At 55.9% G+C, this 27615-nt stretch overlaps 1 long non-coding RNA gene across 2 annotated transcripts; it reads right to left on the minus strand.

Annotated features, from left to right (window-relative positions):
• On the minus strand, positions 1–27109 carry LOC126637520 (uncharacterized). Of its 2 annotated transcripts, none has more exons than XR_007628343.1 (3): positions 27044–27109; positions 22526–22653; positions 1–455 (listed from the first exon to the last, which is right to left on the minus strand). It is a non-coding gene; the product is annotated as an uncharacterized LOC126637520 (long non-coding RNA). The 2 variants fall into 2 exon arrangements; XR_007628342.1 differs by lacking the exon at positions 27044–27109 and adding an exon at positions 25506–25574.
• Between the last annotated feature and the right edge of the window lie 506 nt (positions 27110–27615).

Consider the following 27615-nt stretch of genomic DNA (forward strand, 5'->3'; position numbering starts at 1 on the left):
GTCTCCCGTGGAATTCCCACAGGATGCTCCAGTATTCCTGAGGAGCCTCTTACTGGTGTCAGAAACAACTCCCTCAGCATTAACTCCTGATTTTCTTTCACAGCTCATGTACCTCTCGGTGAAGAGGGCAGAGGAGAGAAAAACATGAAGAGAAGTTTATGGTTTTTAATTTTTTTTCCCCCCAAACTTCACCCATCCTGGGCATATGGCCAGAAAGCAATAAAAATCTGTTCTGTTTAGAAACAGCTTAGAAACATATAAATAACAACAGTTTGGGGTGGCAAGAGCTGCAAATACAGGGAGTTGGAAGTTCTTGAGTTTATTAACATCCGAAGGGGATAACGAGAGCTTTATGACGTCTAATTGAATTAAACACTCCAATTTGGGGATGTAAAATTTGCCATCATGAGCCATAATTATACACCTTCCTGGCGCTGTTGTTGTTTCTCTTCAAGCTAAAAAAAAAAAAAATATGAGGAAGCGGAGTTTTAATTGATGTAATAAATTGATTTGTGCCTGTTGCTCAATGATTTGTGGGTCTGGGGAGGGGAGCTGTGACCAGTGGGCTGGGGGGGTGGTGTATGAACACAACCCTCACCTGGGGCCCAAGCCTGCTTGGGGCAAGGGGTGCAGGAAGAAAAGGGGGTTCCCCAGTACTCCCATCCCCTGCCTCCTTGGGGTAGCAGGGAAGCTGCCTTCAAGGCTCAGCCCAGACTGGCTGTGTCTCCTCTCCAGTGCTAACTGAAAAAAGATCTAATTTTTAGCTGGACTAGGGAAAAAGTCCTCATTAGCGTGTTGTGAGTGTGTCAAGTCCTTGGAAGACCTCACTGGGGCAGCCCCAGGAGAGGGGAAAATATATGAATCTTTGTGAGGAGGAGGATGGGGGAGGCAGTGCAACCAGGGATGAGAGACTCAGCCATTTGTTCCCAAAGGAGATCTCCCACCACTGTGAAAAACATAGGGCTGGGCTGGGATGTGGAGCTGGGGAGCGGAGCGAGATCCCACCGAGCAGGGATGCTGCCACAGGGGAAGGATGCAGGAGGAGGAACCTGAGAGAGGAGGGTTCCCCTCCATGGAGGAATGCCAGAAGCCTGGCATAAGCTCCTGGATCTCTCCTGGAGGAGAAGAAAGCAAACACCCTCTTGTCTCCTCCAGTGACACGTGCAGGAGCAGCTGCTCCCCCAGCAATGTCTTCCAAAAGCTTCTGGGAGCAGAAGTGTTGCAGCACCAACATGAAACATAGTGCAGCTCGGGTGGAGTGCAGGTCCCTTGGATGGGCATGGCCTGGCACAGGGGCTGCCATGGGCTGGGACAGTGAAAACCAGGGGAAAGGATAAGTCAGTAACCAGAGAGGGCTCTGAGTCTGCCAAGCAATCTGCAAGGAAGATCAAACCTCTGCCAGTCCCAGTAATACCAGAACAGAGCAGACCCACTGCAATTAAAAAATAAAAAAAAATGTTCTCCTGTGTCCAGGTTTTTAATTTCAATCCAGGTTCTTTGGAAATAAACACACATCAAAGGCGAAAACCAGGAGCACTGGTCTTGGCTGTACTGCTCACCCACGCTGGGTTTGTTTTCCTGTACACTGGTCCCTGGCACAGCGAGATGGAGCTGCAGTGTCAGACTGACCATCCCACACATCCCTGCTTGTGAGCCAGGGGCAGGGAACCTTGGGAACGGCTCCCACTGCACAGGGAGCCTGCTGGGAATGCTGTGCCTGTCTCCAGATTACATGTCCTTGGTTTAGCAGAACACTCGGTATTAAAGAACTGGGATGAGAGTCCAAAAACCAGTCACCTTCACTGGTGCTGCTGTGAGCCTGGAGTGATTCCCCTCCATCAGGATACGGGAGAGCTGACTCCTTGTTTGCCATGGCACAGCAGCTGCCTTGCAGCATAATGCCAGTCCTCAAACAAAAAGATCTGAGTCTAATTCTAGTGTCTGGTTTCTGATTATGTTTCTGCAGAGTCCTTTTATATCATCAGCCTGGTAACACCTCCCTTTTCAAGGCAGATCTATTCTTCACACCTAACCCACTCACTGAATTCTCTGAAGAAATACAAACATTGGAACATGTCAGAAATTCCACAGCTCTGCCTGTGGGAAGGGGGTTCCCCGGGTCTCCAGTCTGGCCACCCTCTCGGAGCAGGGGGTTCCCAGGATCCCCAGCCTGGTCACTCCCTTGGAGCAGGACGATTGGCAGCTCTTGGTCAGGGCTGGTGGAGACACCTCATGTCTGGGTGACAAACCTGGCCACCCCATACCCAGACACTTTGTTCAGAAAATGAATTGGTTTTTGCTTGGCTGCTTAAGGTGGGTAGTTGTGCCACCCTGGGGACTCACTGGGCCAACTCGGGGCAGGTTGGGCTCTAGGAGGGAGGGAGCAGCGTTTGCCACTCTCCCTCAAACCTTCCCCAGCCCTAACCAAAAGCTGATGGAAAATTAAACCTCACGTGGAGTATTTCAGTCCATAAAATATAACCAAATTTAAATTAACCCAGCACACCACCAGAGTCACTCAGATGGTGTCCGGATGACTGGTGAATGGCACCAGCCACAGGCAATCAGAGGAAGAATGCTGCTGTTAACAGATGGCAGGCACTTAAATTTCCCCCTATTTCCAGGCTGGATGTCTAAAAGTTCAAACAGCAACACTCCAGGCTACAAATAATACCCCAGGGTGTAAACCTCAGGATATAAATCATAGAATCACAGACTGATTTGTGTTGGAAGGGACTTTAAAGCTCATCTTCTTCCACCCCCTGCCATGGGCAGGGGCACCTTCCACTAGACCAGTTTGCTTCAAGCCCTGTCCAAGCTGGCCTTGAACACTTAAAGGGATGGGGCAGCCAACTTCAAATACCCCAGGACACAAACCCCAGGGTGCCAAATGTTGCTGGCTGTGCCCATCAGCCATCAGCCAAGGGCTGCTCTGCCTGCAGCCTGGATTCAGAGCTTCCCATGCCTTCACAAGTTCCCACTGCATTCCCACGCTGTCTGAAGGACACACTGGATGTCAGCCGGGCTGGAAAGCACTGGGGTGACTGTGCTGGCCCCCAGCCCATGCCCCTGTCCCTCCCAGCACAGCTTGCAACAGCCCTCCCCTGGCCCCAGGGACAGTTTGAGGAGTTTGTTCTTCTTCTGTCCCCAGTCCTTTGTGACCCATTGCAGGGGCAAAGAATTGTGAACTGGAGCAGGGACAAATCCAGCTGAGAAATAACCCAAAAAGAAAAAAAGAAAAAAAAAAGGACAAGAAAGAGGGGTTATTTTTCAGCTCTCTGATTTCTCAGTTGGGTTCGTTCTGTACTGGCTTAGTGGGAGGACAGGGAGGAGATGGTACTGTGAGCACAGCTCGCTCCAGGCTGACCCTGTCCTCTCCTGTCCCGAACCATTTGCAGCCCAGAGCTGGGAGCTGCCCAAAGGCTGGAGCTGGGCCAGCCTCCAGCAGAGTTCCTGAGCAAAGGGTCACCTCCATCCCTGTCTGTAGGGAGAGGCAGCTGGGAAGGGACTCAGTAACCTGGGCAGTTCATGGCTGCCTGTCCTGGGCATCTGTAACCTCTTCTTACCACATCACCTGACAGTCAGTCCTGGCATGGGAGCTGCAAACAAATGTGCTGTGTGCTTGTGAGTAGAGACAATTTTGATATTGACAAGTACTTCATGGCCTCACAAGAGGTGCCTGCTCCTTGCTCCCAAACAACGGTGAAGGGATATGTGAATGTTAGGGCAGTGATTTATCCACTGAGGTCCCCAGCTGTGATGCTCAGTGGGAACAGAGGTTTACTGAGGACTTGTGGTGTGTTTTAACCCACAAGAGGCTAATGTGGGGCTTGCTCTTTGCTCTGTCCCCTCTGCTTCTGCCTTCACCTGGTGTTGAAGTGGCTCATTGCTTACTGAAACTGGAGGGATGATGCCAGGGGCATGTTGGCAGCTGAGCCTGGCAGCAGGGACTGTGCTGCACAGCATCCTCACCAGCATCCCCAGACTTCCCTCCCCAGCAAGTTTCCCAGACCTTGATTTTCTCAGAGCAGGTGTCTCTGATGACAGTGACTGTCTTTGAGAGAGCAGCAGGAGAGAGAGAACATTTGTGCTGCTGGCACCTTGCTGCTGCTGCTGCACCAGGAGCACAGCACAGCCCCAGAGCAGCTGTCTGCACCCTGAGCACCAGTGTCTCCTGCACCAGCTTCTCCCCAGGCTGTCGCCCCTGACAGCACAGTGGACTGAGCCACCCTGCTCAACCTCTGAATAAAAGGTCTTAAAGACCTTTGTGAGAGAATGTGGTGCTACTGGGGGCCAGAGATGCTCTTTTCATGTGTCAGCCCCTTCCCAGACCTGGCAGAACCTTTCTCCCTGCGCTAAGGTCGCATGGGCTGCTTGCTCCTTCCTCCCAGGCAGGATTTCTGGGAGCAGGGAGCAGTTCTGCCCCACGTGCAGCTCCCGTGTTCCAGAGGATGGGTTTCCAGGGAGTCCTGCAGTCCCTGAACAGGGGTTTGTGCTCCTCCAGCTGAGGGGGCCTCTGCCCAGGGGGCTTCAATGAGGAGAGGTAACTGGGAGGTGGGTCTGACAGCGTGGGTGCAGGCAGTGGGAAATGCCAGTGGATGCAGCCTGGAAGTGATGACGCACGTGGTCAGCACAGAGACAAGCTGCAGCCAAGCCCCAGCACATCAATCCTCCCCAGTGTGTCTGCGCTTTCACAGGCTGAGGTGAGTCCTTCTGACAAGCCCACCCTACTGCCATCGGCTTTTAAGCCTCTCCCAACCCCTCAGCCTCCTGCCATGCACAGGCACGTGCATCCCAGCTCCAGAGCAAAGGCAGGAGCACCTGGATCCTCTTGCACAGAGTGGAGCTGCACTCACACCACTGGCCAGCCCTGCTCCCTGATGGCTCCCCACCATGCTGTCCACCTGTTCTGTTTCTATTGATATTCCAAACTCCAGCAGCCTGAAATCCCCTCTGAAAAGGCCCCTTTCCCTCCTGATGGAGCTGACAGAGCACTTGGGCAGCACCAAAGCAAGGAGAGGGTCCTGTAGTGTTCCCTTACAATGTCCCCCCAGAGCAATCCCCTTGGGCTCACAGGCAAGCTCTACCAGTCAGGAAAGGTCTCATGGATTTGGTCTTTGGCACACTGGTGGCACTGAGCAGGTGGCACTGGGCTGGAAGCAGAACTCTGAGAACATGGATGGGAGCTGCTGGAGTTGGTTGGAGCCCCATTCTCCCACACTCTGGCAGCGGGGGACAGGTGCCTTGGTGAGCTCCCTGAGTGCCTCAGGGCCAGCAGCTCCATGCTGCAGGAGGGCTGTCTGCAGTACCAGTGCAGGTAGGTCTGCACCATCACCTTCAGGGGCTTGGTGAGGAGCATGTGTCCCACTCCTCCCTGGTCTTCCAGAGGTGGAAGGACCTGTGTTTGTCCTTTTAGTGTTGCTTGAGCACCAGAGATGATGCTGCTGTACATCCACAGGATGCTGGAGGGCTCCATGGACACCCTGGTTCCCAAGGCAGGGACATGGAGAGCAGCATGGCCCCAGACATGACCCCACTGCTGTCATGCTATTAATCCACACTGTCCCAAGCATATCCTAGGTCATTTCTCTGGCCCAAGGGCTCTGTTGCCCTGGGCACACAGGGAATCTGGTCACCTATGGGTGCACTGCCCTTCGCCTCCCACCTCTCTCTGACAGGAACGTGCAGCAAACCAGGGCGCTGGAGGATCTGGGCTAGAAAATCAGCCACACTGATTTATTTATTAACCCAGATCTGCAAAAGCAGGAAAAGAAGCTGCAAAATCCCGCCCTCCCTCCATGCTTCCCTGTGGGGAAGCTCAAACGTTGAATCAAACTTCAAGCCCTTGGTTCAGGCGACAGGTTTCCCCTCGAGCAATGCCAGTGACAGCGATCGATCTCCTGCCTGTCCCCTCCCTGTGCCCCTGCTGCTGCCCCGTGGGTGTGCAGCTGTGTCCCAAACCAGACTGTGCAGGATTTGGGTTAAATCCAACTGGGCAAAGCAGAAAAGCAAGTTCTGTGTCTCTTGGCACTGGGTCCTTACAAGGCCAACACAGGCATTTCACTGGGACTGAGGGAAAGGTGGCCCTGCATCCTTCAGCAGTGGAGCTTTGCAGTATTCCAGGCTTCCCAGTGCTGATGTGGCTGCACAGAGCTGATGGATGGTGTTGCTGGCAGCTGTGGCCCTGCCTTTGCCCCGTCCCTGGGCTTGCTGGGTCTTCCTGAGCCCTTTGGGGCTCACCCTGTGAGCTGCTGCTGCCAGAGCCAGGCACTCACTCCGTGGGCAAACACCTTTTCCTCTTTGTGGCCATGCCCTGGCGACAGCATTTTGCCTTTAAACCTCGAAGGAGGAGATATAATCCCATCATTCACGGAGCAACTCCTGTTATTTGAAGAACTGTAAGGATGTAATTTATTTCCTTCTCAAAGACTGTTGTTCTACAGAAATGACATGCGTAACAGGGCATCAGGAGGAACAAGGACGCCAGAGGCCAAATCTGGGGGAAATGGCTGGTTCAGAAATATTAAATGATTTTTCAGAAGAGAGGATTACTGCTGCAATCCACACAGGGGAACAAAATGTTTAAAAGAATCCAAAAAATGCATTAGACACCGGCACTGCCTACTGCATCTTGGCAAAAGCAGCAGGGAAACCGAGACCTAATCCAAGAGTCCCTTTGGCAGTGATCCCTCTGACGCTTCCCACTGGGGTGGACAGGGGCTGGAGGACGGCAGGAGTGACGGTAGTGGGGTTTGTGGGACCCTCTGCCACGGCAGCAGCCTGCCAGCGAGCCCTGAGCTCCACCCCAGCCCTCGCATCGCTCCGTCCCTTGGGAGTGGATGCGGCCGCAGCGGATCCCGTGGAGCGAACAGGCTTCCCAGCAGCACGGCAGGCTGCGAGAGGCTAATGCCACACACGTGTTCCCTCCTTTGTGCGCTCAAATACAGACAGCCGGAGGGAACATCAAACGCCCACTTAAAGCGAGCGCTTTTGATGTTTTAAGCTAATCCCTTCCAACGGGGGCTGGAGAGGGGAAAGCAGCCCAGCAGACCAGCCCCCCTCCCTCCCCTCAGGAAAGGCTTGGATGTGAAACTCAGGCTTGCACAGAGGTACAGAAGGTTTCCTTCAGCCCTGGGAACACATCAGCACATCACCTCTCGGTGTGTCCACAGCACCAGAGCAGGAGTAAAAAGGTGGGATGGGGCAGGGAGCGTGGAGCCCCCTCAGATGTGTTGGGGCAGGGCTGGGGCAAGGAAGCTGAAGCCCCCGTGGTAGCCCCAGTACGTCCCAGGATGCTGCCACCACAAACACACCAGCTCAGGGACAGCTCTGAGTGATCAGCTCCCAGTTCCCTGTGAGCTCCTCTCGCTCTTCCTGAGGGCTCCATCACCAGGAGGGACAGACGCTGTGCCTGGGGATGACAAATCCCTGTCTGAGGAGGATTAGGGATGGTCAATGCTATCTCCTGCTGCAGGAGGCTGCACATTTCCCCAGAAACAGCCAGATGCACACCTCCAACTTTAGAACAAGTGGCAGCTAGGTTTATTTTGTAGCTCTGAAGAATCTCCTGTGACTGAGCTCTGCAGAGAGCAAATTCCAGAGGGACCTGGGGTCGTGGCTTGTCCTGAAAGCTGCCACGGACCCCCAGCCATGGGCAACTGGGCTGCATCTGGGAGGCAGGGTGACCCTCTCCCATGGGCAAGGAATGGGAGAATAACCAGAATTGCGTGACTGAGGAGCCCCAAACTGGACCCACTGCCCAGGCTTGGTCTCTTCAGTGCTCACCACAGGGAATAATCCATGTGAGTCCCTTTAAATCAGAAATTACACATAAACAGGGCTCTTCCACAGTATTTCCAGCCTTTGGCTGGATGAGAAATAACAAGAACAAAGACTTTTTTGGGGAGAAAGAAGCTAAAAGGCGCAGAGATGGCTCCTGTAGGGACATGGTGATTCCATCTGGATTCACAACTTGGAGGGAAGGGCCAGTCTGGGGCAGAGGTGGGGGCCATGAACTAGCCATCAGCTGCCATGTCCCCATCTGTCCCCTGACTGTCACCTCTGACTGGCCAAGGTGCAGCCATGGTGCCACTGCTCGTGCTACAAACACCATCCTCAGCGCTCACCTTGCCTGGATCATCCACAGTTGGAAAATCTGGGCTCAAGCCTCCAGAATCAGCTGCTTTTGACTGATGATTGATGTTCCCTGAAGGCGCTTTAGCTCTCACTGGTTGTTGAGCGCTGTTTCTCTGAGCCCTTTTGGGGAGGCTGGAGGGAGCAGCTCAGCTTCAAGCCCCACCAGGGGAGCTGAGACCTTTCCTGAATCAGCGTGACTGCACCTTTGGACTGTTCAGAGCAGACACGAGTTTCCAAGCCCATTATCCCTGCACCATAATACCTAAAGCTAAACACACCTGTAATCTTCAGATCCCAGAATTTTTCCATCACAAACTGTCCAGGACTTCAAAGTCTGTGTAGACTCTCATGCTCTCACTCAGAGGAGCTGTCAGTGGGAATTGCTGAAGAGAAGGGATGAAAGATGAAGGATGAAGGGATGAAGATGAAGGATTCTGGGGAATCTTTTGGTCAGAGAGCCAGGAAAGCTGAGCTGGCACCAGGGAAGGCCTGGGGATGGAGGATTTAAACTGAAGGTGCTGGGAGGGAGCAGGAAGGGCCCTTGGTCTGCAGGGTGGGGGATGCAGCCAGAGCTCAGTGTGCCTCTGGAAAGCCTGGAGGGAGACATGCCATGGCAACAAATGAGCAAGGAAACCAGGATGCCTTTGGGGGAAAATCCCAGCCTGCCATAATGATAGGGCTGATGTGGGAAGGTTGGCTGGGATTGGAGAAACTGCAAATTTCCAGAGGAAGGTAACAGCAGGGACTGCAGCTTCCTTGCTCAGATCTGACTGTGTCATGTCAGGGCAGGCAGGTGGAGAGAGGTGCAGAGGCAACATTCTTGACACAAATGATGACCCTTGAACAAAACTGTCTAAATTCCCCAAGCAAAGGTGCTGCTCTAGACCTGGTTTGGGATGTGCCAGTGGAGGAACTGCTCTGTACCAGGGACCAGGGTACAACTGGTTTTAACACTTCAGAGAGAGAGTGCAGACAAAGAAACCCAGTGTGATCAATTTTAGGAAAGAAAACTATGTAAAAATGACATGAGCTTTTTAATAAATAAAAGAAAGCATCAGAGAGAGAAAAAGCACCAAAAGAAAGAGGTATTGGAATTAGTAGGGCCAGTGTGGTGGCTCAGGGGTGAGGGATTGAGGGACTGAGGGATGCTGAGGCCACAGCAGGGAAGATCAGTGACTTCTCTGTGCTGGTCTTTGCTGTCACAGGTGCTGGGTGGAGAACACCCACCCATGCCCTGCCAGAGAAGGAGGGCTGGCAGGGAGAAAGGATTTTGGCTGTTCTCTTCACATCTCCATCCACAGGGACCTGGGGGTGACTGTCTCTTCACCACTACATTCACACCAAAGCCTGAGCTGGGGCATCTCCTGCCAGAGCAGAGCCTGTGGTGAGATATTTGTTTCTTCCTTGGGAGGAATCCAGAGCACATATTTCATGTTTTTTTGATGTGAAATGCTGTTTAAAACCTTTATAATCCTTCCAGAAAATTTGGGCAGGATGTTTTGTTCCTCTTGAACTGCTGTCATGAAGGCGTAGGAAAAGCAGCACCACCCGTGGCACAGACCTGGCCAGCACAGGGCCCCCTCAGTGGGGTGCTGCAGCCCACCCAAGTGCCTGGGGACTGTGCAGGGATCTTGGGGAGGGTGGGGGACAGTGTGGGGGCCCTGCCATAGCCCTTGTGTCCCAGGAGCCACCAATGGTCACTGCCAGCATTCTTTACAAGAAAATTAAGGAGAGCAGCAGCCTTGTCCCTACACCATAATGGCTTTTCCTAATGCCAAAATAAATAAAAAAAAAAAAGCTATTTCATCCTGTAATTACAAGTCATAAAAAGTGATGTGCTGACAGATATACAGCACCCCAGTACCTGCCTCTGACAGCCCGTCCCCAGCAACACTAATCACTGCAACAATTCCACAGCAACTCGGGATCAGGGTCTCCCTGCCAGCCCTCACTCTGCATCTGTCCCTACTGCAGCCCTGTTCAACCTGGCCTTGAACACTTGCAGGTTCAAATGGGGCAGCCACAGCTTCTCTGGGCAACCTGTGCCAGTGCCTCACCACTCTCACAGGGGAGAATTTCTTCTTGTGAGAAGATTATTCCTATCTGGCGGTAATGCCTTGAGCTGGGGTGTTGGGGTGCTGGGCTCATAGGGCCTCTGCTGGCTCTTGGTGACGTGGGGCATCTCTGGAGCTCTTTGAGAAATCCTCTGGTGGAGGGAGTACTGGGAAATATGGTCTGGGACAAGAGGGAAGTCCTCAATGTGTCCAGGCGTGCGTGTGCCGGCAGGTCTCACCGACACGGGCACGCACCGCCCCGGGTGAGGTGACATGCTGCCAGCCCCGGGCTGTCACCTGCAGTGCCCCAGCTTTTTCTGTCTGGGGTCCCTGTGCACGGGAGCGCAGGGACAAGCGCGTCCCCAGGGAGCTGTTCTGCCTCCCACCGCCAGCCCTCCTCTGCGCTCCCGCCTCGCTGCCTGCCTCGCTGCTGCCTCCCTCCCTCCCTCCCGCATCTGCATATCATGCATATTCATGACAGATGTAGATAATTAAATATTCATGCACGCAGTCATTGAACTTGCAATTAATCTGGAACTTGCAGTTCTCCTTCCATCCCCCCCACCACCACCCCGGCAGGATCCACGGGTGGCTCTGGCTGCCGGAGGATGCCGGGCTTCCCGGCTGCAGCCCACCAGAGAGAAACCAGCACATCTCACCCCTTCCATGACCCACTTTTCATAGATCCACGATTTTTGCGGGAAGGAGCATGAGAAGATCCATAAGCCACCCTTCTTGCTCCAGGGAGCCCACGGTGCCCGATGGGAGCACAGAAATAGAGCAGCAAAATGCCCAGTGCTGCAGATTGCAGGAGCTTTGCCTTCAAGCAGGGCTGACCTCAGGGCAAAGCTGCCCCCACCTCCCACCAGCCCCCATGGGGGTACAGGCAGGTGCAGGGTGAAGGTGAGGGCAAGGGCCAGGGCTCCCACCAGCAGAGAGGACATTACTGGGGTTTATTGGATGCTGCAGCTCCTCCACAAGCCTCACCACCCCAGCAGCTGGCTCTTCCTCCAGGATGCCGAGGGCATGGAGGGGATGGGGCACTCACACGGAGCCCCCTCCTGGCTCCTGGAGCTCCCATCCTGCTGCCAGGATCGAAGCTGCTCCCCTCAGCATCGCTCCACAGCTCCCACCGCTCCTACAGGCTCCCTCTCATCGCCACGTGCCAATGGCGTGTCAGGAGCCTCTGCTTCAAACCACATCCAGCCTGACAGCCTACCCTGGAAAAGCAGCTTCAAACAGCCAGGGACTGACAGAATCAGAGCAGGGATGGGACAGGGTGGCGGGGAATGGGGGAAAGCAGACGCAGGGCTGTGGAGGTCCCAAAATGCAGGGCAGGACTGCTCTGCCAGTGCCCTGAGACCAGGGAGCCCAGCCTGGCTGCTTCTGCAGCCCCATCCCCCTTGCCCCATGCACAGCACTCATCCCTGGCCACGCACAGCATCATCCCCAGTCATGAACAGCACTTGTCCCTCAGCACATATGGCCCCACAGACCTCACAGCCCTCACTGGCACACTGGGGTGCCACTCCCGGAGTCCCAAAACTCCCTTTTCACCCCAGCCCCCTGTCAGGGTGACACAAATGACCCTTAGATGACTGTGACCCTTTGAGCTGTCTCTTGGGTCATGTTTCTCAACTCTGCTCTGGCCAGAAATTCACACTATCAAAACACCATTAAAAGTGTCTGTTAACTCTTTTTAGTAAATCCCCCAGTGTGTTTGGGGGATTCTGGGCAGGAACTGAGCCCTTCAGCGCCATCACAGCTGACCCAGAGCATCCACTGGTTAAGTGGTAGATGCCTTGAAAACACTGGCAAAGCAATTCCGAGTGTTTGTTTGCCTAAAAAAACCTTCCCAGCAGCATTCCCACCCTCCCCCAGCCCTTTTGTCAGGCATATCCCCACCTACAATTCTTCACTACACAATTGGGTTTTGAGACTCATCTCCTTGAGAACCCCTTGTTGAAAGCAGGAGAAAACATCCAGCAGGGATGCAATTTGTGGACTGAAGTTTGAGTGGAGTTCGGCTGGAAGGGGTAAGGTGTTGGAAGTGCTTTTTTGGTGAACCCAGGCACAACCCAGTGCCCCCCAGCTCCCTGCACTGGTGGTGACAGGTCCACTGTCCTGGGGCACTGCCTGTTCTCTCTCTGGTTCCCCTCAGCTCCCGTGCTGGTTCTCGCTCTCGTCAGTGCCCATCTGCTCTGCGGCAGAGGGGACGAGAGCTGGTGGTTTCTCAAGGCAATAAAGTTGTTTTCTTCCTGTCACTCACTTAAAATCACCCAGGGAGCCGGTAGGTTTTATATCAGCACACATGCAGGAGACCTTCCTGGTTCTGTGGGAAGAACAGCTCCAAACGCATCGCAGCTCCCGGCGTCGCAGCGCAGGGCACTGCTCTCCTGCTGCACTCCATGTTTTAGCTCTAATTATCCCATCAGTGTTTGCTGCGGCTGCACAAAGGCACTCACAGCACACCCAGCATGTTTGGAATGGCAGAGCTGGTTTGCAGAGCCCCCGGGGCATCCATGCTCCAGAGCCGGACACGCTCATCCCTCTGCCCAGTGCTTGTCCCTGGCACTGGGCATGGTTTGTCACAACACAAATCACTCGTGTGTGTGAGTGAGTGCGTGTGTGTCGGTACAAACCTCTCCCTGATTCCAGTGCTGGCTGGTGAATAAGACACCAGTATGATCCACAAGGTGCCCAGTCACCCCCTGAGGCAGTGACAAGAGAGGGCTGCTCCCCATTTTCCCCTGGGATAGGGATGCATACCCCAGATCCCAAGGAAGAGTTGGGTGTTTACCTGCAAACACCCGGAACAGCTGAGGGTACCGGGCTGCAGAGGGAAGTTTGAGCAGCCAATTTAACGGCATTTTGGTGATGACAACCCCCCATCCTTCCCTCCTAGTGCTTTTGTCCTGAAGACAGCAGAAGGTGACTGGGGCTGTGCTGGTATCCAGGGCTGTGGGGAAGAGATCACAACCTGGTTTGCTGTGGGAGAAGCAGGTAGTGGGGGACACAGCACCTTCCCCAGCCCCCTTTGCAGGTCCTTCATGGAGCCCTGAGCCTCCTACAGAGCTGAGAGGGGTTTGGTCACTCCACAGCCTTCAAGCAGCAATGGACACAGACACAGCAGCGCAGGAGGGTGAACAACCAACATCCTGGTGAACTCCACAGTCCTGGGGCAGTGACATCCCTACCTGGCACCTTTTGAAAACCAGGGTGGGGGGCCCTGGGACCACATCTGCAGTGGAAAAGCTGATCTGGGGATGTGTTCTGCAACAGCTGTGTTGAAGCCCTGGCTGTAAACAGCTTCCTCTGGCATCCCAGGGGCACACACCACCCTTCTGCTGGCATTGCTGCATCCATTCTGCACGACTGCAATCGTGCTGCTGTAGGTTGCCCTGCTGAGCTTCTGTGAAGACATGAATGCAAATAAATCCACTCTAAGAGAGAGGAGGCTGAGGAGCAGGAGGTTCAGGGCTGGGGTTTCTTCCTCCTCACTCTGGGAACATGAACATCTGTCTCCAGCTGCAGCACCCACTGCTCTGAGCTGCTCCACATTCTCCCTTGCCTCGTGCAGGTCTGCTAACAGAGCTTGGAGGATTTTCCTGAGTGAACACATTGCTCTATTTGCCACTGTTTGCCAGTGCCTCGGCCTCCTGTTCATGCAGGCTCTGTCAATGTTGACCCACAGGTCTGTGGATGTAACTCCCTGGGAACCCTCTGTAAATACCAGCGAGGCACCACAAGCAAATGGCACAGGGATCAGGGATGAGGCTGCTCCCAGGAGCTGGAAAGACAACCCTGATCCAGGTACAGCCTTAGGGCTGGGGGGTGGCAGGATCTGGGGTCCTACCACAGGGCAGGAAGAGCCCACCCTGGGCATCTGCACCTGGACAGAGCTGCAGCCATGTTGACATTACCATCGTGATGTTGACATTACCATCGTGATGTTGACATCCTGACATGGTCCTCCAGCCCTTACAACACTGTTAAGAAATTTGCAAGTGGCATTTTCAGGGATTTACTGTCCCACACAAGTGCCCAGGCTCTTGGCAAACAGTGTGGGTCCACCACACCCCCTCACCCAAACTGGTCCCAGCAGGAACCAGTGCACTGTGGAGTGAGGCATCACATCGACTGATGCTTTGGTCACAAGCCCTGACACACAAACAGGTCCCTCTGTGGGCCACTGGGCTGCCTCCTTGTCCATCCTCACCAGCTGGTGTGGGGGGAGCACACAACCCTCACTGACAGAGTCTGCTACCAGTGCCCAAAGTGTCCCAGTCCCACTCTGCCAGACCAGAGCAAGATGCTCTCTGAGCCAAAGGAAGGTTGTTTGCAGAGTAGTAATGCTGCTCTGGTGGATATTTAGATGCTTACTGTGGCTTAGAAATGAATATTTATTATTAATTCTATTCCTTCTCTGGTAAATCACAGGATAAATCACTGCCACTTGGTGATAAAGGGTCCAGGAGCCAATCTTTAGCCTTGCCTGAGATTTATGCCCCTTTAAAAACAAAGATCCTGACAAAGAGACAGATTTCCTGGCACGGAGTAACTCTGTTTAATTAGCGAGATGATTCATGTTTTCAATCACAGTTTATACCAGGCCCTTTACAGTCAGCAGTAAAGCAGGAGACTGCAGGTCTGCCAGGCCCTTGAAAACAACCCATCTGGGTTCCCTGCCGTGCCTGCACCGGCGCGGGTGGCTCTACAGGGATGCGGTTGCCATACCAGGGGTCTCAGCTGGACCCCAGCACCTGCAGACCCTCACCACAGCTGCCTGCAACCCCTTCCCACTGGATCTGAAGCAAGGGAGAGACAGACCCCCCTTCATGAGTCAGGGTCAGGGGGCAGCTCCAGCAGAGAATCCTCTCCTTGTCCCACTCCAGCCAGTTCAGCCCTGGGCTGGTCCCTGGTGGGAGGTTTGCTCCCCAGGTCCCATGAGGAAGCTCCCAGCCTCCCTGCAGGCAGCAGCTAGGGGCTGTGCCATGGGCCACCGCTGTCCCATGGTGGCCACGTGTCTCACAGGCATGGCTTGCAGGTGGAGCCTGACTCCCACTTTGCTTTTCCCACTGGGATCAGCACCAGGGACATTCCAGGATGGGAGGACTAGGCAGACTGGTCTGAGCATCCCCAGGACGGGCAGATGCTGCTGGAGAAGCTCCACCGAGCTCCCATGGCCGTGGGGGTCTTTGCAGTGGTGTTGGGGGTCTCGGGGAAGCCAGCACTAGAAAGAAAAGCTTTGGCCCTAAGTCTGCTCTTGTGGGAAAAGGTTCTTGAAAGGTGGGGGGCAAACACATGGTGAGGCAATGTCATGCTGAGCTGGACCCCAGAAACAGGGACACTGCCATGGAGCAGAGTCTGCCCCCGGGATGTGGTGCTTGGATGTGGGTCCAGCACCACAGGACCAGACAGGATGGAGGTTCAAGCTCAACATCTCCCTGTTTTCGTCCTGCCTGGCTTGGCTGGAGGAGTGACAGCCAGCCTGGCAAGGAGGATAAGTGAGGTACCAGCCCAGCACAGGGCTACCAGCCCCACACAGGGCCACCAGCTCCACACAGGGCCATCAGCCACACATCCAGCCAGGACTGTCTAGACAGTCCCAGGAGCCAGTGTCTGCCTTGCTCTCTGCACCTCTGCCAGCACAGCCCAGGCATTAACTCAGAAATGAAACAGGCGTGGCCAAGGCCCATAAAATTAATTAGCTCTCACTTTAAATTAAGGATCTCAAATGGGTGTTTCATGGAGATTTAATTAAAAGCCTGGAAGTTACACTGTCAGGAACGGCTGGAGCCCAGCCGCAGGATGGGGTGGGGGACAGGGCTGGGAGCTGGTGCCGTGTCCTGGCTGTGCTGAGGGGTCCCACAGGCAGCACGAGCTGGTGTCTCCCTCCTGCCACCACCATCTCCTTCCTCCTAAATCTGTCCTTGAGGGATGTCTGTCCCCAGAGCGGGGCACAGCTGGGACACACAGGTCTGCAGTAGGGACACCTGGGTGGCACTCTGCCAACAGTGAGGGACTGCTCTGAGGCAGAGGGGACTGGGAGGCTGTCCCCATGCTTGTGTGTGGCCCTGGACACCCTCCTCAGCACCAGAGGATGTGGGAGAGCCAGGAGGAGTCCCAAACTGAGGACATGCCCAAAGCATGCACCAGTATCAGCAGAGGCAAGAGGGGCCAGGCTGGGTCTCCTCAACCTGTTATGTGTCAGATCCATGGGCATCACCTGAGGTCCCTCGGGTGGGACAAACCTGATGCTGGGTGTGCCTTGGTTATGCACCAGCAATTAGTGGGCAAAACAGTCTGTGCTGAACAAACATTGGCCAAGGGCAGCCCTCGCTCAGCAAGATGTCTGCAGTCACCTCATGTCCCTGTCCTTGTGCTCTGCCAGCAGGTCCCCTCCACCTCAGCCTTAGCAGGGCTCCACGTGGCCACAGGAGCATCCCAGATGGCAGCAGCCAATGCTCATGGTGCTGGCACACTGCTGAAGCTTGATGCTAGTGGGGAGGAAGCACTGGGGAAGGAAATCTGATTATTCTCATCCCTGAAGAGCCCTGAGGATGCTTGGCAGTGTATTTGAGCAACACCTCTTTCCGATCCTAGAGCTGAATTCTGCCCTTCTCCATCGCTCCTGTCTCTGGACCCTCAGGGAATTTAGGATGGGATGCTGGGAGCCCACATGAACACTGTGCAGAAAAATCACCTTCATTTTTCAGCCAGGCACTGCAAGGGCAGCTCAGAAACATGGGAGCAGAGATGTGGGGACAGGGCCCTTACTGTGGGCAACAGCAGTGCTGGGTCCAGACCAAACCTTGGAATAGCCACAGCCCTGGTACCAGTCTGGGTCTGGGCACTGCATCCTGCCCTGGAAACAACCATCCCTCTACGAGACAGCCCCATTCCGAGCTGTGCCTGATGCCCACGCTCCCGAGCAGCCTCACAAGGGCAGGGTCCTGCCAATGGCTGCACAGCCCAGCTCAGCCAAGGTTTGTCCTTTACTTGGTGTCAGGTTGTGATCTGAGGTCCCTCATTGTTTAAATTGAGGCCCTGCAAGATGTCAAGTACGAGCAAGGCTGCTACAGGCAGGCAGGGCTATTTTTACCCCAGGGAGAAAACAGGGAGCAGGCAGGATGTCCTTACAGGGATAGGGACTGGGACCAGGGCTGTCCTTACAGGGACAAAGGCTGTCCTTCCCTGCTCATGCTGAGCATCAGCAGCTCACATATCTCCCAAAGCAGTGCTCAAGCAAAGAAGCTCTGTGGGGTAAGGCAGGACCTTTCCAGCTTCCCAAGGTGCCTACCGTGGGGGGACATCCTCTGCCAAGCCCCCCTTGTGCTACTCAGGCCAGCCTGGCAGCACAGCAGTGAGGGAGGCTGTTACACAGCATTCCAAATGGAAAGGACTGAGCACGAGGTTTAGCACGTGCTCCTGACACCAAATCCCCCCCTTCAAGGCCTCCCAGTGCCCTCAGCTTCTAAGGGGCTCCCCTTTGTTCCCTGGGGTTTGGTTCCTCAGATGAAACCCCACACTGGGTGACGAGCTGGGGGCTGGGGGGGAGAGGCTTCTTTGAAGTCAGCCTGGGGACTCCGTGAGAGAACAATCAACCCAAGGCTTTCCTGTGTTACAGAAACTGGATGCTTAATATCCCACTTTTAACATTTCTCCCAGGAGAGCGCTGATGCTGGAGCTGTGCTGTTTCTTGACATTCTGTTTTCTGAAGATGAGCCTGAATTTGAATAATGAGGCTTTGACAGGAAAGCATCCTTCCTTGCCTTCTCGCTCCGTGCTGAGACTATTCCTCTCCCTGGGGAGACCCAGCCTGGCTGCCAGAGAGCAAGAGAGGCCATGCTCAGGAACAGAAGCCCAGTCAGTGGGGGTGTGGGTGCTCCCCCCGTTGTGCACCTCCCTGTGCCACGGAGGGATCCCAGCACCTCTTACTCATAAAGGCCACACGCATAAGACGAGCCCAAAGGGCATCATTACGTGTGCGTGTCTCACCATTATGTAATGGCTAATTTACCTTAATTACATTAAACTTATAACAAACTTTTATCTCATTCCTAAGCTATTTATGCTGCTTATTCTTTTGCTCTGCCCCAGCTTTCTGATGAGCAATTCCCAGCTGTTGAATAGTGGCCTGTCAAGGCACAGCCTGTTGCTCCCTGGCTTACTTTGTCCTGGAATTTGTTATCCCCATACTGCTACCAATGTGCCAATCCCACCAGGTGTCCCAGTTACCTCCTCAGCATTTTGGGGTACTTGTGGAGCCCACACAGCCATAGCCAGGTTGGTCTCTGACGGCTCTCCCACCCACCACCTTCCTGTGGCCACTCATGCATCTGGTTCCCACACCAGCTGTTAGAGGTGACATTCACCCCTGCTTTCTCTAATCCCCTCAGACTCACATTCCATTCATGAAAGCCCATTAATTCCTGTCTGAGGCTTAAGGACAACCCCAGAGGAACAGCACTATAGCACCTCCCTGAGCCCAAGCAGGATCGGAAATCCAGGTGGGAAAAAGAAGCTCTTTGCAAAGCTCCAGTGGCTCACAGAGTTTCTTCCTCTCTGGTTTCCTCCCCACCATCTCCTTAGGGCTCCATGGGAACAAGTGGCCCTACTGTCAGCAGGACCAGCTGTTCCCTGGATCCTTCTCATCCTTGCTGTCCTCAGCTCCAGTTGCCCTGTGTGCTTTCCTGACCCTTCTCAGTTGTGAGAGCATCTCATCACCCCGGAACCATCTCTGTGACATTTCAATGGATGCAAAGATGTCTGAGGTCTTCATCCTCTCATCTAAAGCCCTCTAGGTTTTGCCTTCTCTGCAACTGAACGAGCAGCAACCTGCATTCACTGGAAGCCTTTCCATGGGAGTTCCATATTCCTCTGGGTTCCTTCAGCCAAGAGGCTGGGACCTGATTTTCTCTTGCCAAGTTCAGAAGTGCCAGAGAGGTGTGAAACACCTGGGATCAGCTCAGGATGTCATGCTCATGCCTGTGCAAGGGCACCCTCCTGTTCAAAGGGCATCTTTAGGATCAGAAGCTGTTTGCTGCAGAATCTGCTGGGATACATTAATTCCTTGGGGTTGTTCTCCCCATGGTGTTTGCACAAGTGGCCACCTCAGAGACAGCAGCCAGTGTGCTTTCATTAAGTCTACAATAATTAAGATCAAAGGCTCAAGAGGCTTCATGGGCCAAACAGCACATCAGGGCAGTGCTGGGGTAATGGTTGGACTCTGTGACCTCGGAGGTCTTTGCCAACCTAAACCCTGATTCTGTGATTCCATCCTTACACTGCAGCACCTGTACACCTCTCCTGTGGGCAGGTGGGTGCTGAGCCCCTACCCCCGGAGCAGCATCCAGCACCGCAGGGCTGTGCAGCAGGACCTGTGCCATCCCCATCTGCCTGACCTGGCAGGCAGAATTCACCAGGCTCCACAAGGCCACCCTGGCACCAGAACACCCCTCACCTGCCCCCGGGGAGCACATCCCCTTCTCCACTCCCCACACGCTCCCCAAATCCCTGCTCCCCACAGCCTGTGCCGCTCCGCCCGGCGCATCCCGGCCCCGCTCCCCTCTCCCGGTGGCGCTGGTGGCAGCGCTGGGGACTTGCTGCCATCCAGTGGCTGCTGCCGCGGGGATGGAAACGGGTCCGGGCTGCCCCAGGACGGAGCCCACGCGTGTGTGACACTGTCTGCACACAAAGGAGCGTGTTTGTGTCGCTGCCCACGCGTGCTCTGGGTGTGCGTGTGAGCAGGGACCTGGTGCAGCTCGAGTCGCCAGGGCGCACGCAAGGACGAAGGGGTGTGTGGACACAGACATCCTCATGGCTGGGAGATGCAGCGGAGGGGGCAGCACGAGCAGGTCGCTTTGCACGGGCACGCTTGTGGTGTCTGCTCTGTCCCCTCTGCGTGGCTCAGCGTCACACACGCGGTGTCACACACGAGGTGGCACACACGAGGTGTCACACACGCAGTGTCACACACACGGTGTCACACACACGAGGTGTCACACACACGAGGTGTCACACACACGATGTCACACACGAGATGTCACACACACGCGGTGTCACACACACGCGGTGTCACACACGCGGTGTCACACACGCAGTGTCACACGAGGTGTCACACACGCGGTGTCACACACGAGGTGTCACACACGCAGTGTCACACATGAGGTGTCACACACACGAGGTGTCACACATGCGGTGTCACACACGGTGTCACACACGAGGTGGCACACACGAGGTGTCACACACGCAGTGTCACACACGCGATGTCACACACGCGGTGTCACACACACGGTGTCACACACGATGTCACACACACGATGTCACACACGAGGTGTCACACACGCGATGTCACACACGCGTGTCACACATACGGTGTCACACACACGGTGTCACACACGAGGTGTCACACACGTGGTGTCACACACACGGTGTCACACATGCGGTGTCACACACGCGGTGTCACACACGCGGTGTCACACATGCGGTGTCACACACGGGGTGTCACACACGCGGTGTCACACACACGGTGTCACACGAGGTGTCACACACACGGTGTCACACACACGAGGTGTCACACACGAGGTGTCACGCGGTGTCACACACGAGGTGTCACACACGCGGTGTCACACACACGATGTCACACACGAGGTGTCACACACGAGGTGTCACACATGCAGTGTCACACGCGGTGTCACACACGCGGTGTCACACACGCAGGTGTCACACACGCAGTGTCACACACGGGGTGTCACACGCACGGTGTCACACACACGGTGTCACACACACGAGGTGTCACACACGAGGTGTCACACGTGCAGGCGAGCCCAGCGCGCACAAGCAGGCAGCGGGGCTGGCCCTGGAGGGAGCTGGGACCACTGCTCTGAGCAGCAGAGCCAGCAGCGGGACAGGGCAGCCAGGACCAGGAGCTGGCCTGGCTCTGCTCAGAATCCTCCCCTGAGGTGGGAGACAGCCCCAGCACCGATGGGACAGGCAGCCACACTCAACCCCTCCCCAAAGGCAGCACAGGGAGGTCCCTGTCCCAGAGCCATTGATTAGTACGTTTCCCTCTCTGTGCAACCTCTAAGGATTGTCCACCCTTGCTGCTGCTGTGACCCAGCCCAGCACAGAAGGATCTAGATGTGATAGGTCTGCTTTCCCCTGGCCAGGCTGTGAGCAGGACTGTCCCCACAGGCCCCCATCACCCAGGGACATCCAGGCAGGCAGGTGGAGCCACAGGACTTTGTTTGATCCCTACACACAGAACAGGCTTAGTGCATCTCCACAGCTTGGCCAGCCTCCATCTTCATCCTCTGACCATGGGAAACTTGGCAAGGGAGAGACTTTGTCCACCCACTTTGCCACTGACTGGACAAGCATTGAGCACGATTAAATTGGTTTCCATACGCAACTGAACATAAAGCAACTTCATTCATATTAATAAAGCCCAAATTTCTGTGGTCACAAGAGTGATTCAAGCAGGGATTTACTGTGTGGCAGCTCCTGGCAGTGCCACAGCTGGGCAGCCCATCAGCAGTGTTAATTAAAGGCAGAATTGGAAATTATAACCATGGCTGTACTGCTTCTTCTCTGTGATAAGTTATAATCTCCCTCATAAATTAACACTTATAACGCCTCCCATAAATTAACAAGGGTAGGGAAGAAACGATCCTGAAACTGCAGGGGCTTTCCAGGGAAATGAATCGCTTTGCAGGGATGATCATTTTTTAATATCCCAAATTAGGTGGTTTTGGAAGTGCCACTGCTGTGTCACACCTCCTCCATCAGCAGCTGTCAACACCACGGCTCTTCCACCTTCACAGCAGAGGCTGTGAGGGATGGGAGCACTCACCAGCCCCAGGGCAGGGGAGGGTGGGGGACTCTTTGGGGGTCATCCTGGAGCAAACATAAGTCCCAGAATGCCAGAAGCACCGATGGGGTGGTGGAGCAGCCCCTGTGTCTTACAGAGTGGCCACAGGCAGGGGTCAAATCAGCAATCATCCTCGGGATGCTACCACAGATCCCCAGGCCAAGGAGGTCTCCAAGGCTGCCTAACTGCTGTGTGCCCACTGCAGGAATTTTAAGGCAGCTACAGGAGGTTGGACAGAAGAAATGGGCTGAGAAAGGGTCCTGAGAGGGGTTGATACCCCCAAAATCTCTCCAGACAAGGTTCAGAGGCTGAGGACCTGCTTGGTACCCAGCCAGCAGGAGTCAGGAGAGCCCCAATGTGCTCTTGGGCCACTCCAAACATAACAGATCCACAGCCCACTGTGCTCCCATGTGACCATTCAACCCCCAGAGATGAGCCTGGAGGGGGATGTATCTCTTACCTTTCCATCTGGACACTGGGTTTCCTTCCAAAAGGGCTGAAAAGATGGATTCACATCCAAAGGCACTGCTTATAGCTCAGAATGCTCAAAGCTGGCGTTTACTGCCATGGGGAGGCAGCTCACAAGTCCTGAGGGAAAGATATAATGTCTTGTTGAATATTCCGTGACTTGCACATTCTTTCAAATGCCACCAAAAATAAGACATCCCTGGTACTTGCTGTGCCTGCCAAAACCAGTTGGAGTACAGAGAAGCCCCACAGGGGTGAGGATGAGGAGGGGAAACACACACACACACAGACATGTGCAGGCACACAGGTGTCTGGGAGAGGCTCAGGGCTGGAGGCATTTGCGTCCCCCTCCAGCCCACTGCAGGGAGGAGGGATGGCTCCCACCACCTCCTGCTGACCTGGGATGTTCCTGGTACAGTCCAGAATCCCCCTGTGTCTCATGTCCCACCATCCCACCTCCTCCCCAAGCCTCAGCAATGCCCTGTGTCCTCTATTCCATCGGCCAACAGGGTAAGAGCCAACAGCTCCAGAACTCATTTGGGTTCATTTCATCCGTGGCCGAGCAGGAACGGGGTGATATTCCTAACACCAGCAGGGAGAGGGAGGGAACAATTTCTCCAAGTGCCTGGGAACATATTGAGAGTCACAGGCTGGAAATGAAGGCAGGAAGGTGCAAAGCTCTGGGCATAGGAGAAGGGGGCACTGCCTGGGGGTGGCTCTGCGGGTGGCTCATCACCCACAGCTACTCTTAGAGGAGCAGGCACCCCAGGAGGGGATATTCACTGTGGTATGACGTATCTAATTGCAGCCATGGACATTATCCCCCTAGGAGAGCAATTCTTCCTCACCAGAGGGAAGCACAAGCTATTTTACTTAAAAAAAAAAAAAAAAGAAAGACAGAAAGACAGAAAAAAAAGCTGAAAATGCCCAAACAGGACATTTTAAATGACTTTCTGGAGTGCCTCACAGACAGGAAAACATCCCAGCCTGGCACAGCATGACTCACCATCCCTGCTTGGGAGGAAGGTTCTGGGCTGCACTTGTTTCAGTGGGAGCACTGTGTCCTGGCAGAACCCCCTGTTTGGGTTCTGGATGTGGGGGGAGTGCAGCTCATGGGTCCAAGAGGAGGAGCAGCAGCTCTGCATTCGAGCCCACTCTCAGGAACGGCAGGGCTGTGCCAGGTGGCCATGCCATGGGCACCCAAACCAGGGGACACAGACCAGGAGAGGAGGAGCTGTCTGCATGGGGGACCTTCAGGGTGGGCACAGAGGAGGTGACCCAGGCTAGAAAATGCTGGATGTGGGAGAAGATCCAGAAAAACTTGGCAAGGAGGAGGAATGGGGACTATTTTTTTATTTTTCCTGCAAAGTCATAGTTTCTCACCATCTGAATTGCTGCCTTCAGGAGTGCAGGCATGGGATGGCCGTGCCAGGGAGACACCCTTTTACTTGGAGCAGTTGGGAGGAAAAGAGCAGGCAGTGGGCAGGGCAGAGCCAGGCAGAGCTCTGGGGAACAGTCCAGACAGGACTCCCCAAAACCAGGGTGGCAACAGCTGGAGGCACCTGGACTGCCATCTCTGCCAGCTGCAGATCTAGGGCTCCACCACACACGAAGCTTGGGGAACTGCATTGGTCCTCATGGCCCCATGCACAGGGGAAAGGGCTGCTCTGGTGCTCAGGGGAGCTGCCCCATGCACTGTGATGGGCAGTTCTGGGGTGTCTCATCTCCCTGAATGGAGGAGGCCCCATGCAGGGTGACAGAGACTGCTGGGTCCCCATTCCCCTGCATGTGGAGTCAGGCCCAGACAGGAGAGCAGAGCCATGCTCACGCAGCCCTGGGGGCTGTCCTGATCTCCCAGGGGTGCTGCAAAGCTGTGGACTGTTTGTTTAACTCTGGGAAAAGTGAGACAAAAGAAAGGCAGCACCTCCCTGGGTCCCCACGCTGGGTGCTGGGCAGCAATGCCACCCGTGTCCGAGCACATCCCTGCTCCTGTTCAGGCGGGGTGTGGGGAGGGGGGGGCGGGCGCCCTCTCCACAGCCACACGTGCCCCCCCAGACTGCCCACCCGTCGCCCTGCGTGGCTGGTGGCTGACGTCAGGCAGCAGATGGATCCTGTGCCTCGCAGGCTGGCGTGGGGGTGGCACCGGTGGTGCCGACAAATACCACGGCTGTGACGGCGCTGGTTATTCTTAGCGCCCGCGGAGGCGCTCAGGGGGTCGCCTGGCAGGGGGGGTTGGCACCGCCGGGCTCCCCTGGAGCAGATGGCCCATCGGCATGAGCCAGCTCCCACCAAGGCACCACCAACAGGGAAGGAAAAGGGAAGGCATCACAGGCAGATTGCACCGGGAGCCCTGCCTGGTGCTGCCCCGCCTGCAGCAAGGTCTGCAAGGAGATCTGGAGACCCCCTGAGAATAGGACACAGTGCAGTCCCTTCTCCCAGACTCCACAGGGGGAGAGTCCTTTCAAAGTGAGCACTGGGAAAAGGGGCTGTGGAACCTGGACAGCCCCACAGCTCTCAGGCAGACAGATGGTACACGGCTGGGTCCACGGCCAGCACAGAGCTGGCTAAACCCAGGCCCCCTGCACATTCCTCCTGCACTCTCCTTCGCAGTCCACTACCCTCTCAGTCTGAGGGACTGCAGGAGAAGCTGGAACAGGACTGGAGTCCCTGCCCTGAGCCGGGAACAGAGCATCCCTCATTTCAGCCAGGAGAAGGAAATGCCTTTCAGTGCCAACGGAGGAATGTGGAGCCCCTCCGTGTGCGATGCCCTTCGGGGCCAAAGCTGTTCCTGCCCTCCTGGTGTGCCCCACCCTCTGGCATGTCACCCTGTGCCAGGCACGGCTCAGGGCTGTCAATGCCATGTCTGGTTGAGGAGCACCTGGGTGCCCTAGAGGGTGTGCAAAAACCATCACTTTCCCAGTCCCGTGAACAGTGGGACCCAGAAAGGTCAGAGCTAAACATAGGAAACCTACTTTTCCAGCTGCCACAGCCAGCAGCGGGGCTGGATGCCTGCTCCCAGATGATCACCTCGAACCACCACGTGGCTCCCGGATCTGGGGCTTTAGGGATCTCGCCGTAGCTTGCACGTGAGAGAACGTGGCAGCCCATGATGTGTGCTGGTTGTGGATGAGAAGCAAAGAATTGATGGCCGGGCAGCAGCAGGGCTGGCATGGGGCAGCCCTGCCCATGGCCAGTGCTGGCCTTGGGGCTGCCACAAGCCCTGAGTGGCAGCTCTGGTGAGGCTGGAGGGGCCACGGGCCAGGCGGCACAGCCAAAGGGCAGACGGAGCCTGGAGAAGCCAGACGACCTGCACCCAGGGCCACCTTCAGTGCCGCCGGGGACGGGCAGGACCGCCGGGCCCGGGGCAGAGCCATGGGGAGCTGGAAGTGGGGAAGGGGGGTGCGAGCCCTGGGCGTCGTGTCCTTCCCTCCGTGCCCACGGGATGGCAGCAGCCTCCCGCGGTCCTGCGGGCACCCGCCCACTGAGCCCGGCGTGGGGCTCAGCTCCGCCCGGGGCGCAGCCCAGGGCGCGGTGAGGGCAGGCGGCAGGAGCCCCCTCCCCAGCTCACGGGGGCCGGTCCCCAGCCGGACGGATGGAAGAAGAGAAAGCTCAGCACCCTGCTGCTTCCGCGGTCCTGGCAACAGTGGGGTCACCAGGGACCCCCTCACCAGTGGTGGGGTCATCCCGGGATGCCCTCGCCAGCAGGGAGGCTCACAGGGAACCCCCTCACCAGCCTGCTGCCAGGCTGTTCCCACCCCACACAGGGCAGGCGGATAAGGCTCATTGCCCTTCCCTCCTTCATCGCCCACTGGACGGGGTGAGGAAGCACCACAACAACGGCCCTCACCAGTGCACAGAGGGAGGGCACATTCCTCCGACAGCCTGTGGGCCGTCTGTTCTTCAGGAATTCACCTGTTTTCGACATCACCCCAGGATTGACAGTTCCCCCCATCCACAGATGGATCCCCGCTAGTGCCAGCTCCACTGGGAGCCGGATCCTGCCTGTCCCCAAGACCGACGGCCTGGCACGGAACGGAAAGAACTGCCTGAGGTCGCTGTGGCCACTCTCCCAGCTGTGGATCTGTGGTAGCCGCTGTCTCGTGCCTCCCCTGGTTACTATCCTGGAAACCACTTCATCCTCATGTGATTCATCTTCCTTCTTCTCGCCAAACAGGCAACGGGAATGTTTACTTGACACTCCTGCCGCTCCTTCAGTGGGAGCAGCTACCCCGTTAAAATCCCCGGCGGGTGCTGTGCTGCCGCCAGGACCCCTGCTGTCCCGCCAGGACCCCCGCTGTCCTGGTGCTCTGGCCTCTTTGCCCAGCTGGATTTTGACCTGGTTTATCTCTCCTTATCAATCCCGTGCCCTTCAGACACGGTGCCATCCTCCGATTGCTGCTTCCTGCACCTCCTTCCACCAACCCTTTTGCAACCTCTCCGTACAGACCCTCCCTCTGCCCTCATGTCCCCCCTGCCCATGGTGGGCTTCCCCAGCCTGCCGGCTCCCAACCTCGGCAGCTCTGATCCCTCGGACCCTTGCCCAGCTCTTGCCCACCAGCTCCCGGTTGTTTTTCTCTCCGAAGGGTAAGGGGTCACCGGGATGGCCCGCAGGGTTCATTGACCGGCAGCGACGGCAGCCCAGCCCCGCGGCCGCCCTCTCACCCCATCTCTTACGTGTGCTCCGGAGCCGGGACCTCGTCACACTCCCGTTCCTCACCCTGAGGATCCCAACCCTGGCCGTCCCCACCTCTCTGCGGTGTTGTCCCAGCCCCAGCCCCATCAGGGTAGCACGATGTGCCCCGGCCACTCTTTGCCAGCCCATCAGTGCGGGTCACTGGTCGCAGAAGCCTTCCCTCTGCGTTGCCAGGGAAGCCACATATCCCTCTCTCAGAAATCCCCTTTCCCCCTCGCATGTCCCTGAACCCCCGGCATCTGCCGGCGAGTCCCAGCGTGCCCCACATCCACGGCCCCCCGGCTCCGTGCGTTCCACCCATGCCAGGTTTGTCTCCGGGCAAGGAGGCTCCCATACGTTCTCAGCAGCGGGACCGGGTCCCTCCTGGCTTTCCCCCCCCACTCTGGGGG

This window comes from Myiozetetes cayanensis, unplaced genomic scaffold (assembly GCF_022539395.1).
Source record: "Myiozetetes cayanensis isolate MyiCay16 unplaced genomic scaffold, myiCay2020 scf15, whole genome shotgun sequence".
NCBI lineage: Eukaryota > Metazoa > Chordata > Aves > Passeriformes > Tyrannidae > Myiozetetes > Myiozetetes cayanensis.